This window comes from Spermophilus citellus (genome assembly GCF_964194105.1).
Source record: "Spermophilus citellus genome assembly, chromosome: 11".
Classification (NCBI taxonomy): domain Eukaryota; kingdom Metazoa; phylum Chordata; class Mammalia; order Rodentia; family Sciuridae; genus Spermophilus; species Spermophilus citellus.
The window spans coordinates 108,614,225-108,626,536 of NC_138192.1; the positions used below are offsets into that span (position 1 = coordinate 108,614,225).

Sequence of the window (12,312 nt, forward strand, 5' to 3'; positions counted from 1 at the left end):
CCAGCCGTATTTTGTATTTTATTTAGAGACAGGGTCTCATGGAGTTGCTAAGAGCCTCTCTTTTGCTGAGGCTGGCTTTGAACTCTAAATCCTCCTGCCTCAGCCTCTGGAGCCACTGGGATTACAGGCACACACCACCACACCTGGCTCTCTTTTCGTTTTTATGCGATAGCATGCAATACTATGCCTGGTACTTAGTAGGTGTTTCATAAGTACTTGTTGAATTATAAATCAAGCTTCTAGCACATTGTCCAGTGCATAGTATGTCTAGTTCTCTTGCCTTCCTCTTTTCTCCATTTCCATTTTATGTGTTTATCTAATCAAGCCACCTATAATCCCTGATGAGTGGCAATATATTCCAGTTTAATACTTTAGTAAAAGGGGACTGTCAATTGAGGAACCACATGAGACTTTAATCAGACATGACAATGACAGCCATGCAAAAGGAAGCACTCCTCCCTGGTCAAGGTTTTAATTTCTGAGATGTTTCTCAATCTGTGCCAACACACACTGGAGATAGTCAAAAACTAATTGAATCATTCCCTAAAGAACACAAGTCATACACCCAGAGGATAAAATTTTTGCTTTTGACTATAGAAAGAAAGAGTAAGATCTTGATCTTAACATAGCAAACCAAAAGAGAAAGGAGAGAAATAAGGCAGAGAAAAGCCTATTTTATCTGCTTTACATCTCTGGTCCTGACATTCATTAGTAATTCTGTGGTAACTCAAAAGCCATTAATTTCTTGCAACCAACACTAATCCCTTTGTAGAAAGAGATAATGGATGCCTATTCTCAGGTTATCTTTCTCTTCTGACAATGCAATAAGGGAGGCAGTGCTGTTAGAGACACTGCTGCCGCCTCCCCGCTCTCATTTCCATCAGGCACTGATGACAGTTCAGCCTTCTCCATAATAAGACTTACAACTATGTGTCCCTCTATCCTCAATCCTCCTGTGACCCAGCGGCTTAGCCATGAGTTCCTGAGTAAAATAGAAACCACCTCTCTTGCTTTTAGCTAGAAATTGCCGTCTTCTCTTTTTACTTTCCTGAGAGCTTTTTATAACAGCTACCATGAATTAGAAGTTCAATTTTAATTGAGTCCCAAATCCAGCAGCAAATCTGACCAAAACCTCATTTCTTTCTGACTGCATAAGCACAGGGGTGGTAGATGACAGCTTGGGTTAAGGGAATAAGTCCTGCCAGGGAATCTCCAAAGTAGTAAGGCTAAAGAATATGGTGTGTTCCAACACTGCTTTCCCTCTCACTAGATACAGCAGGTCTTATCTCTGTTCCCTGACCTTAGCTTCAGTCCTTTGTAGATGGTGTGTTACACTGAGACAGAAAATGACACGGCATTAATCATAGAAATGGTCTATTCTTATAGCCTGCAGTTAAAAGTGGAATCTCTTGAAAAATAAGAATCAAGAAGGCAGCAAAGGTGATCAAGAAACTTCTCGCTGGGGTATCTCTTGGTCTTGTTATGTCATACCTTATTAATAGTTTGTATGTGATGTACTAGTTATCTTTGACTACAGAGGGGTGGAAAACTACTGTTTCTCTCTAATCTCTACCAACTGCTACTTTCTATTGGATCTAGAGTTTATTTTTAATATTTTTGCTATTGATAAATCAGAAGCTACATAAATTTAAAATTTCATTAATTTGCTATAGCTCGAAGTTTTGTTTTCCCAGACCTTGTCATTTAAACTCATTTAATTGGGGCTGGGGTTGTGGCTCAGTGGTAGAGTGCTCGCCTAGCATGCGTGAGGCACTGGGTTTGATCCTCAGCACCACATAAAAACAAAATACCTAAAACTAAAAAAATACATAAATAAATATTAAAAATAAATAAATAAACTCATTTAATTAACTCCTCAGATATTCTCTTTCTCTTTTTTTTTTAAATTTTTTTGGTGGTACTAGGGATAAAAGACAAATATTCTTTAAAGTGTTCAATTTCATAAATGAACAACATAACTCAATCTTAACTAATAAAAGTGATTTGTATCATTAACAATATTTTTCCCATTTCCCCAGTGAAAATAGAGACAGATGATCAAACCATTTTACCCATGAATTTTATAATGAAACTACAAGACAGAAACTACTCATGGAAAAACAAAACACCAGCCCAGAACTCTTCATTTCTCCACTGGTTTCCACTTCATCTAGTACAAAGACCTGGTTCAGTTCCTCCACAGTGAAATCCCTTCTCCCTCTCCTCCTTGTCCTTACAGTCCCCAGTATACTGGTTCCAGGACAATAATTGCTATTGACTAAAGAGGAGGAAGGGAATTTTCTGGTTTAGCATCTGTTTCACTTCTATACTACCAAACCACCAGAGTACCTCTTTTGCAGTTATATCCTCTATAAGTTCTTTAAAAAGTTTCTATTCTCATAGCCACCACTTTCATCAAGGTCTGATCCTTCTCCTCCTGGTACTGTCATAGGTTAAAAGCTTTTTAAGGTCTCATAGCCCTTCCCATGCCCTTCCTCAGGCCAAAAATCTTCACAGGTTCAGGGAGCCACAAAGAAAAGTTCACACTCTTTAGTGTGGCCTTAAACATTTCATTATGGAAAATTTCAAACACACGTAAAAGCATGTAGAAGAGTAAACATGAACACTAAGTACTTACCACTTAGCTTCAGAAACCTTCAAGTTTCTGACATTTTTAGTTTCTCCCACCCCTCTCCAACTCTTTTTTTCCCACGTTTTCTAATTTTTTTTCTGGAATGTTTGAAAGCAAATCCCAGACATTTTATCATTTTACCTGTAAATACTTCAGGGTATATGTCTAATCTATTAAATTCAAACTTCAAAATCTATATATGAGGCACAAAGAAGATTGTGGAGTAGAGGACAGCCTCATTCCAAGTTGTGCAGTGGCTTGGGACCAAAGCAGTAGGTGTACAGCTTCTCAGTGAGGTGGGTAAAATAGGGATTGAACCAAAATTCAATTTTGGACATTCAAAGTGGCTTACAGACTCAGGAATTTGAGTACAAAAAACAAAGAAGAAAGAATACATTGGAGCTGACCTGGCTACCCCAGCATGGAAAAGTGGCGATGGCAGCACCGACTCACCACAGAGGGAAGGGGAGAAGAGAGATTTGGTAAGGAAAAAGCTAAGATCAAAAGAAAGCTGCCAAGGGGCTGTGGTTTTAGCTCAGTGGTAGAGAGCTTGCCTAGCATGTGTGAGGCACGCGTGAGGGGCTGGGTTCGATTCTATGCACCACGTAAAAATAAATAGATAAAATAAAGGTACTGTGTCCATCTACAACTAAAAAAAATTAATTTTTTTTAAAAGCTGCTTAAATTTAGCTAATCCAGAGACTGTACTGTACAGTGGTGCTTGAAAAGCACATTCGGTATCTCAACTGGTCAGAGAGAGCTGGGGTGGAGCCATTTTGAGGCAATCTCACTGTAAGGACAGCTCCCTCCTGGAGGCAGGAGACCAGAGCAAATTCTGCCACAATATCCTGGCAGGCACCAAATGGGTGACCTAGGGTGTGCCTGGCTGAACATAGGAACAGTCTGTACCCAGTGGGATTCAAGTGTGTAGGGCGAAGGGGAGCCCGAATAGCTTCTCCTTTGTGGTAGCGGCTCACATGAGCAGCTGAAGAGAGCCAGGAGCCTAAGCTGGTGTGAGTGAATACACTTGGGGACTAAGCCCAGGAAGGCTGTGCTCATGGGCAGCAGTGAATGGATGATCAGTTTAGGGCTCCTGAGAATTGGACCGATATAAGAGATCAGCCACTGTCTAGCCCTGCGGGTGGATAGATCTAATCTCTCCAAAGAAGGCCCAACCCAACAAAGCCACTGAGGCCTGACTAGACCTGCTAGAATGCCCCCAAGAACTTTGCAGAAGCTGTACCCTGGGAGGGCACTGAACTGGTCTCAGTGGACAAAATGCCAACTAACAGTACTATCTAACCTCTCCCACTCACTCTGGTGAGAAGGGAAACTGAGTCTTACATGAAACAGCTTCAATCTTAGGCTGCTCCAAATGGCAGCTCAGAGAGCAACACAAAAACAAAAAGAGGTTAACAACCTTTATAAGTACATAACTCAAGAAGTGCAAAAAAAAAAGACTGTTGGACAGAGACAGTGACCACTCAATCTGGTCTTTTTTGACTACCTCAGTGAGGAAGTTTCCTTCATTCTTCACCAAGAATTTTTTTTGTCTTTTCTCGTGTGGTGTGTGTGTGTGTGTGTGTGTGTGTGTGTGTGTGAATTCATGCTGTGCTGATTAGTTCAGGGACCTATATACATATACTTATTTGTTTCTTTTTCTCTCATTCTTAGCATTTTAAAAATGTAGTTTTTTTTTCCTTGCCTTGTCTTTTGAAGATTTGGGGTTTGGGGATTATATATTTTGGTTTAACTTTGTATTATTTTCATTTGTTTATTTCTCTTGTTTCTCTTTCTCTCTTCCCTTCTCCTTCTAATGGCCAGATTTTATTGTTCTCTCTCCCTCCCTTCCCACCACCCTCCCTCCCAATGCTTTGCTTCTTCTGTTTTCCCCCCTCCTCTATATAAACATCACCAGCTACCTCTCTTCTGCATCCTCTCTGTTCATATTTGAAATTGTAATTATTTTCTAATTCTAACACATTTTATTTTCCTCTGTTTAACTGTATTTGTTCTTTCTTTTAGAACTAATTGACTAATGCTGATACAATCATTACTGCTGTGGATAATATAGTTGACATTTGATGTTTGCTTTAAAGCTAGACCTAGTGCATAGTTACTAGTTTTACTCTTGACAATTGCTGAACCCTCCATTCCTGATTTTTGGTGGTATTTAATGTTGAAGATATCATAGTAGGAAGTGGGTTTCTACTTTAGTGCTGTGTATTGTTTGTGATGGTTGGTCACTAATGTGTATTTTGCTTTATTCTCTGAAGTGCTGGGAACCTACAGGGCACGAAAAATTCACAGGTTAGAGATTTTGATGCTGAACCAAACTCAATCAAAATGCAGCACACTTTGCTCCATACATAAATTAATGACACTCAATCTTCAGCCATACTTTAATGCAAAGAATAGAAAAGACAAAAACCAAAACTAATGATTAGAATATGTAATTCCCACTCCATTCAAGTTGGAGTGATCAAAAATATACTAGACAACATAGTAGACACTTGCTGTTGAATTCCTGACCTAGTTAACATTTTGTAATTGGTAGTACTGTTGTTAAATGCTGACCTCATCATTCCTATATAGATAGCAAATAGTATTACAGAGTTCAAAGTAGACATTGGACATTTAACATAAAACTGTACTCTTGTTGTTGATGTTAATGCCACTTCTGGCTCCTCCTCCCTCTAAGAGGGGCCAGAAAGAGATTGGGACACTTCAAGATTACAGAGTAGATCCTGCAGCTGTGAAATACATCTCAACTAAGCAACAAAAAAATTTTACTTCACACATAATCTAATCCTATATAAACCCTGACATTATTCCAAAACAAAGAAGTGAGGAGACAAAAGCCCCAAACCAACAAAAAGAACCAGCAGAAAGAATCCAAGAGGGACCTCTGTTCCCACCCTTTGGCATCTACTTATATATCAAAAACAGAGTGAAGTTCCAGAATAAATAAGATAATCACAAACAAAGGACATGCCTAAAAAAGAGGAGAATCCACTTCAATTCATGCACAAGTCCAGGACCTCTGAAAACACAAGAAAACAGGCAAAAAGTCTCCCTGCAAAATCCACAATCTTCCAACAAAGGATCCTACTGACAGTGAGGTGGACAAAATCCCAAAGAAAGTATAAAAACTTATTATTATAATGTTCAATGAACTAAAAGAAGATCTAAGGAAGGAATTAAGAGATCAATTACAGGAGATGAGAGACCACATTAATAAATTGAAATAGGGAGAAAAAAAAGCAGAACTACTAGAAATGAAAGACATGATCAATCAAATTAAAAATTCAATTAAAGGCATTAATCAGATCAGATTGCATAGAAAACAGAACCTCAGCCCTTTAAGACAGAACTTCAGGCACTGAGCACAGGCTATATGATCTTGAGTACATAAAATGCAAAAACGGGAAAAATTATAGAACATGATCAGAATATGTAAGAACTCTGGGATAACATGAAAAGACAAAACATGAGAATCATTGGGATAGAAGAGAACATGAAGATACAAACTGAAGGTATAAAGAACATTTTCAATGAGATAGTTACAGAAAACTTCCCATATCAGAAATGAGATAGACATGCACATATAGGAGGCTTACAGGATCCTAAATAGACATATTCAAATGAGAAGCTCACCAAGACATATCATAATCAAAATGCCTAATGTTAAAAATAAGGAAAGAATATTAAAAGCCCCAAAAGAAACACAAGGTCACATTTAGAGGCAAACTAATAAGGATCACTTCTGATTTCTCAGTTCAGACCCTAAAATCAAGGAGGACCTGCAATGAGATATCCCAAGCTATAAAAAACAAAGACAAAAACAAACAAACAAATAAAAAAAAACCCTGTCAGCCAAGGTTGCTATACTTAGCAAAGTTCAGTTTCAAATTTGAGGGGAAAATAAAAATTTTCCACAAGAATAAACTAAAAGAATTCATGAGTATCAATACAGCACCACGAAGAATACTCAAAGATAAACTGCACACAGAGGAACTAAAAACAATTCTCAAAATTGTCAAACAGAGGAAGTTCAATAGAAGAATAAACAGCTAAATGAGAATCAAGACAGGATAAAATACAGCAAAAAGCAAAATGGCAGGAAACCACAAATACATATTCATACTAACACTGAATGTTATTGGTTTCAACTTCCCAATTAAAAGATATAGATTAGCAGAATGGATCAAAAAACAAGAATAAACTATATGCTGTTTACAAGGGACTCATAGGCAAAACATTTACAGATTAAAGGTAAAAGAATGGAAAAAAATATTCCATGCATACATACCTTGAAAACAAGCAGGAGTAGCTATTCTCATATCTAACAGAGCAGATATCAAGTAAAAATTAATCAGAAAAGACAAAAAAGGCCATTACATCCAGGTAAAATGAACAATCTAACAAAAAGATATAACAAATAGTAAACATTTATGCTCAAAATGCCAACACATCCAATTACATTTAAAAAAAAACCCTCCAGAATATTAAATTCCACATAGATCCCAATACAATAATACTGGGTAATTTCAATACACCCTTATTACCAATAGGTCATCAAAACATAAAATCAATAAATATATCTGCAACCTAAATAACACTATAAATCAAATGGGTGTAATGGGCATCTACAGACTATTCTACCCTCAAACAGTTAAATTTACCTTTGTATCAGCTGTTCATGGAATTTTTTCCAAAACAGATCATATTCTAGGTTATGAAGCAAATCCAAAAAAATCAACATAATCCCATGTATCAGATTAGATCATAATGGAACGAAACTAGAAATCAACAGCAAAAAAAAAAAAAAAAAATAGAAACCACATAAACACATGAAAATTGAATAATACTCTCCTAAATGAAGAATGGACCAAAGAAGAAATGAGAACAGATATCAAGAAATTCTTAGAAATGAACAAGAACAGAGATACAACATATCAAAATCTCTATAACAGTATGAAAGCAGTTCTAAGAGGAAAATTTATAGTACTGAGTGCCTACATTAAAAAATTAGATATCCCAAATAAAAATGTTCCACCTCAAGGCCTTAGAAGAAGAAAAATATACTAACTCTAAAAGCAAAAGATAGGAAATTAAGATCAGAGCTTAAATCAATGAAACTAAGAATAAGAAAACAATGAACAGAATCAATGCAATGAAGAGTTGTTTCTTTGAAAACATAAATAAGATTGGCAAACCCTTAGCCAAACAAACCAAAAGGAAGAATGTGAAGACTCAAATCAACAAGATCAGAGATTTTTTAAAAAGGAGATTTTACCATAGACCCTTCTGAAATCCAGATTCTTAGAACCTATTTTGAAAATATATACTCCAATAAACTGGAAAATCTGGACGACATTGACAAATTTCTAGACATGTATGACCTGCCCAAATTGAATTACAAAGATATGGAAAACCTAAACAGACCAATATCAGACCAATACTGAAACTGAAACAGCAATTAAAAGTCTTAAAAAAAAATCCCAGGACTAGATAGATTCTCAGTTGAATACCAGACCTTTTCAGAAGAACTGACACCAGTATTTCCATGAAATTGAGATGGAGGGAACACTCCTGAATACATTCTATGAAGCCAATATAACTCTGATACCAAAACCAGACAAAGATCCATCAAGGAAAGAAAACTATAGACTGATATCCCTGATGAACATAGATGCAAAAATTCTTAAAAAATATTAACAAACTACATTTAGAAACACATCAAAAAGATAATAAGCCATGATCAAGCAGATTTCATTCCAGAGATGCAAGGTTGGATCAACATATGCAAATCAATAAATATAATGCACCATTGAAGCCAAATTAATTATAAAAATCACATGATGTCTCAATAGATGCAGAAAAGACTTTTGATAAAATCCAGCACCCATTCATGTTAAAAATGCTGGAGAAGCTAGGGATTGAAGGAATTTACCTCAACATTGTAAGGCCATTGATGACAAATCCAAAACTGACCACATACTATATGGAGAAAAACTAAAAGCATTTCCTCTAATATCAGAAACAACATAAGGCTGCCCACTCTCACTACTCCTTTTTAATACAGTCCTTGATATATTAGCCAGAGCAATCAGGCAAGAAAAGGAAATAAAGGGATACAGATAGGAAAATAAGAAAAAACTGTTTGCCAACGATATGGTCCTATATCTAGAAGACTCCCAAAACTTTTAGAAGTCAGGAAACTTCTAGAGCTTACAAATGAGTATAGCAAAGTATCAGGATAAAGATCAACCCTATAAATCAATAGCTTTCCTATATTCCAACAGTGATTCAGCCAAGGAAGAATCAGGAAAACCATCCCATTTATAATAACTTCAAAAAAATTTTTAAATACCTTGGAATTACCAAGGAGATAAAAGAACTGTACAATGTAAATTATAAAATACTGAAGAAAGAAACTGAAGAAGACCTTAGAAGATAGAAAGACTTCTCATATTCTTAGGCAGAATCATATTGTCAAAATTGCCAAATTACCAAAAGCAATATACAGATTAAATGCAATCTACATCAAAATACCAATGATCTTCTTCACAGAATTATAAAAAAAAATTAAATTCATTTGAAAGAATAAGAGACTCAGAATAGCCAAAGCAACACTAAAGAAGAAAATGGAAGAAGGGAATCATAATACCTGATCTGAAAATACTATAGAGCTGTAGTAAAAAAAAAAAAAAAAAAAGGAGAGAGAGAGAGCATAATAGACAGGAAGACCAATGGAACAGAGTAGAAGACACAGAGAAAAATCTTCATACCTACAACCATCTGGTATTTGATGAAACTGCCAGAAATATATTTTGGATTAAAAAACAGCCTTTTTAACAAATGGTGCTGGGAAAATTGGAAAGCTATACATAGAAAAATGAAACTAGACCCCTACGTCTCACACTGTACAAAACTCAAATTGAAATGGATCAAAGATTTAGTAATTAGACCAGAAACTTTATAAATGCTAGAAGAAAACAGAGTCAACACTCTATCATATAGGGGCTGATACTGACTTCCTTAACAGGACCCACAAAGTGCAAGAAATAAAACTGAGAATCAATAAGTGGGATGCCATCAAATTAAGAAGCATCTGCATAGCAAAAGAAATCATTAAGAGTATGAAGAGAGGGGCTGAGGTTGTGGCTCAGTGGTAGAGCACATGCCTAGCATGTGTGAGGCACTGGGTTCGATTCTCAGCACTACATATAAATAAATGAATAAAATAAAGGTCCATGCATCTAAAAAATAATAAAAAGAAAAGAAAAAAAGAGTATGAAGAGAGAGCCTATGGAATGAGAGAAAACCTTGGCCAACTACCCCTCTGATAGGGAATTAATATCCAGCATATACAGAGAACTCAAAAAACTTAACACCAAAAAAGCAAGCAAGCCAACTGAACAGAAACTTCTCAAAAGAAGAAACACAATGACTATCAAATATATGAAAAAATGTTCAACATCTCCAGCAATCAAGGAAATGAAAATCAAAAATACACTAAGATTTCATCTCACTCCAGTCAGAATGGCAATGATCAAGAATATAAACAAATGCTGATGAGGTTTGGGGAGAAAAGGCACACTTTATACATTGTTGGTGGGGCTACAAACTAGTACAGCCACTCTGGAAAGCAGTAAAGAGATTCCTCAAAAAACTAAGGATGGAACCACCATGTGACCTAGCTATCCCACCCTTAGTATTTTCCTAAAAGATCTAAAAGTGGCAATTCAGCCACCTCAATGTTTATAGCAGCACAATTTACAATAGCTAAATTATGGAATCAACCCAGATACCTGTCAATAGATAAATGGATTAAGAAACTGTGGGGTGTGTAGAACACTAAAGTTCTACTCAGCCAATATAAAAGCATAAAATTATGGCATTTTTCGATAAATGGATGGAAATGGAAAATATATCCTGCTAAGTGAAATAAGTCAAACTTAGAAACTAAAAGGTCAAGTGTTTTCTCTCATATGTGAAAGCTTGAGACAAAGTAAATAGGGAAGGAAAGATAAGATAACATAAAGATAAAGAGATAATCAATAATATAAAAGAAAGAGGTCAAGAGATAAGGGTGGAGGGATGAGTAGGAGAAGGAAATGAAGAATGAATTCTTTAAAAAAATAATGTTATATATTTATGAACATAAATATATGACAAGGAAATTCACCTTTATGAATAAGTAGAAAGAACCAATCAAATATAAATTAATAGATTAGCAAAGGGAAGTCTAGTAGACAAAGCAGAAGGTGAGAGGGGAAAGAGGACAAGAGAGAAAAAGGAAAGGGAAAGGGCGATCATAAACTGAAATCAAATTCTATGCATGTATGAGTTTGTCTGGATGAACCCAATTACTTTGTATAACTATAAAACTCTAATAAAAATTATATATTATAACTATTTTCACAGCCCCTCAAATTCCTTATGTAATAATATCCAGTCTATGTCTAACTTGCCCAGGTTGTCTCAAAACATTTAATACAGCTGGTCTGTTCAAGTTGAGTTCATATACTGATTTGGTTGACATATTATTAAATCTATAATAGTTCCCTCTTCCTCCTTTTTTTTATTCCACATATTATTTATTCATTTTAATTTTCTTTTTTGGTGCTTGAGATTGAACTCAGGGCCTATGCTTGCTAAGTAAATGCTCTACCACTGAACTGTACCCCAACTCTACCTGTGTGTTTATTGAAGAAATTGGTTTATTTGTCCTATAAATTTTCTGCATTCTGGATTTGGTCAAGTCTATCTCCATAATATTGCTTAAATGTTCCTCCATTTCTCGTGGTTTCTGTCAAGTGCTACTTGGATCTCGAGGTTGAATCTGTATTCCACCTGATGATTGTTTCTATTGCTCACCTCTCTCACCCTTTCATGCATTTTCTCTCATGGGTCCCCTTCCTGGGTTCCCTTCATCTCTGCTCACCAAGTTCTCCTCATACTTAAAGGCTCTTATAACATCTTACCTATTCCTGAAGTCTTTCCAAACCCTCAGGATGAAAATAACCATCCTCCTCTGTACCCCCATGGCTCTACTATTTCACATTCATAAAATATTTGTCAAATTTTATAAAACTATTCTGAAAATCAGTAAGGAAGTAAAAAGCAACTGAGGAGCAGTTACAACCTCGAGCCAGTGACTCTAATTCCAGGGGCTCCTGGACCTCATTGCTTACAGACTGCCTGGCTTTTAGCTCCCCTAATCCTGGGCCTAAAGTAATGGTCCCTTCTAGCACTGTCTGAAGCAGAGACAGAAAGCATCTTCCATTAACTGATAATAACTGCCTGAAGCTCTGTATTGTGAAAGATGCTAAGACCACATCTAGACTCAGCAGAAAACAGTGCTGTGGTGTCACTGTGGTGGTAAAGATCTACATTATGCATTTGCTGTCTGGTTTAAAGATCTTTATCAGCACCTCTCCTTACTTTCTTTGATTCCAGAGACCAAATCTCTCTTCACAATAGTAACATCCTAGACCTTTGAGAACACTTCATTATAAGGTACTTAACAATCTTAACTTTGTTTACCTGTCATCTGAAACATTTTAAAACTCTCCTTCTACTAACCTCTTTTCCTCTATCTTCTAATATTCACTGTTTTTACTAAAAAAATATGAACATGATCATACTTTTCCAATGGCAGAATTTGGCTG

General features: G+C 36.1%; 1 protein-coding gene across 2 annotated transcripts in view; it reads right to left on the reverse strand.

Moving 5' to 3' along the window:
• PLEKHM3 (pleckstrin homology domain containing M3) overlaps positions 1-12,312 on the reverse strand; it is a 177,876-nt gene that overhangs the window by 132,032 nt on the left and 33,532 nt on the right. The gene's annotated exons all lie outside the window — the stretch shown is intronic.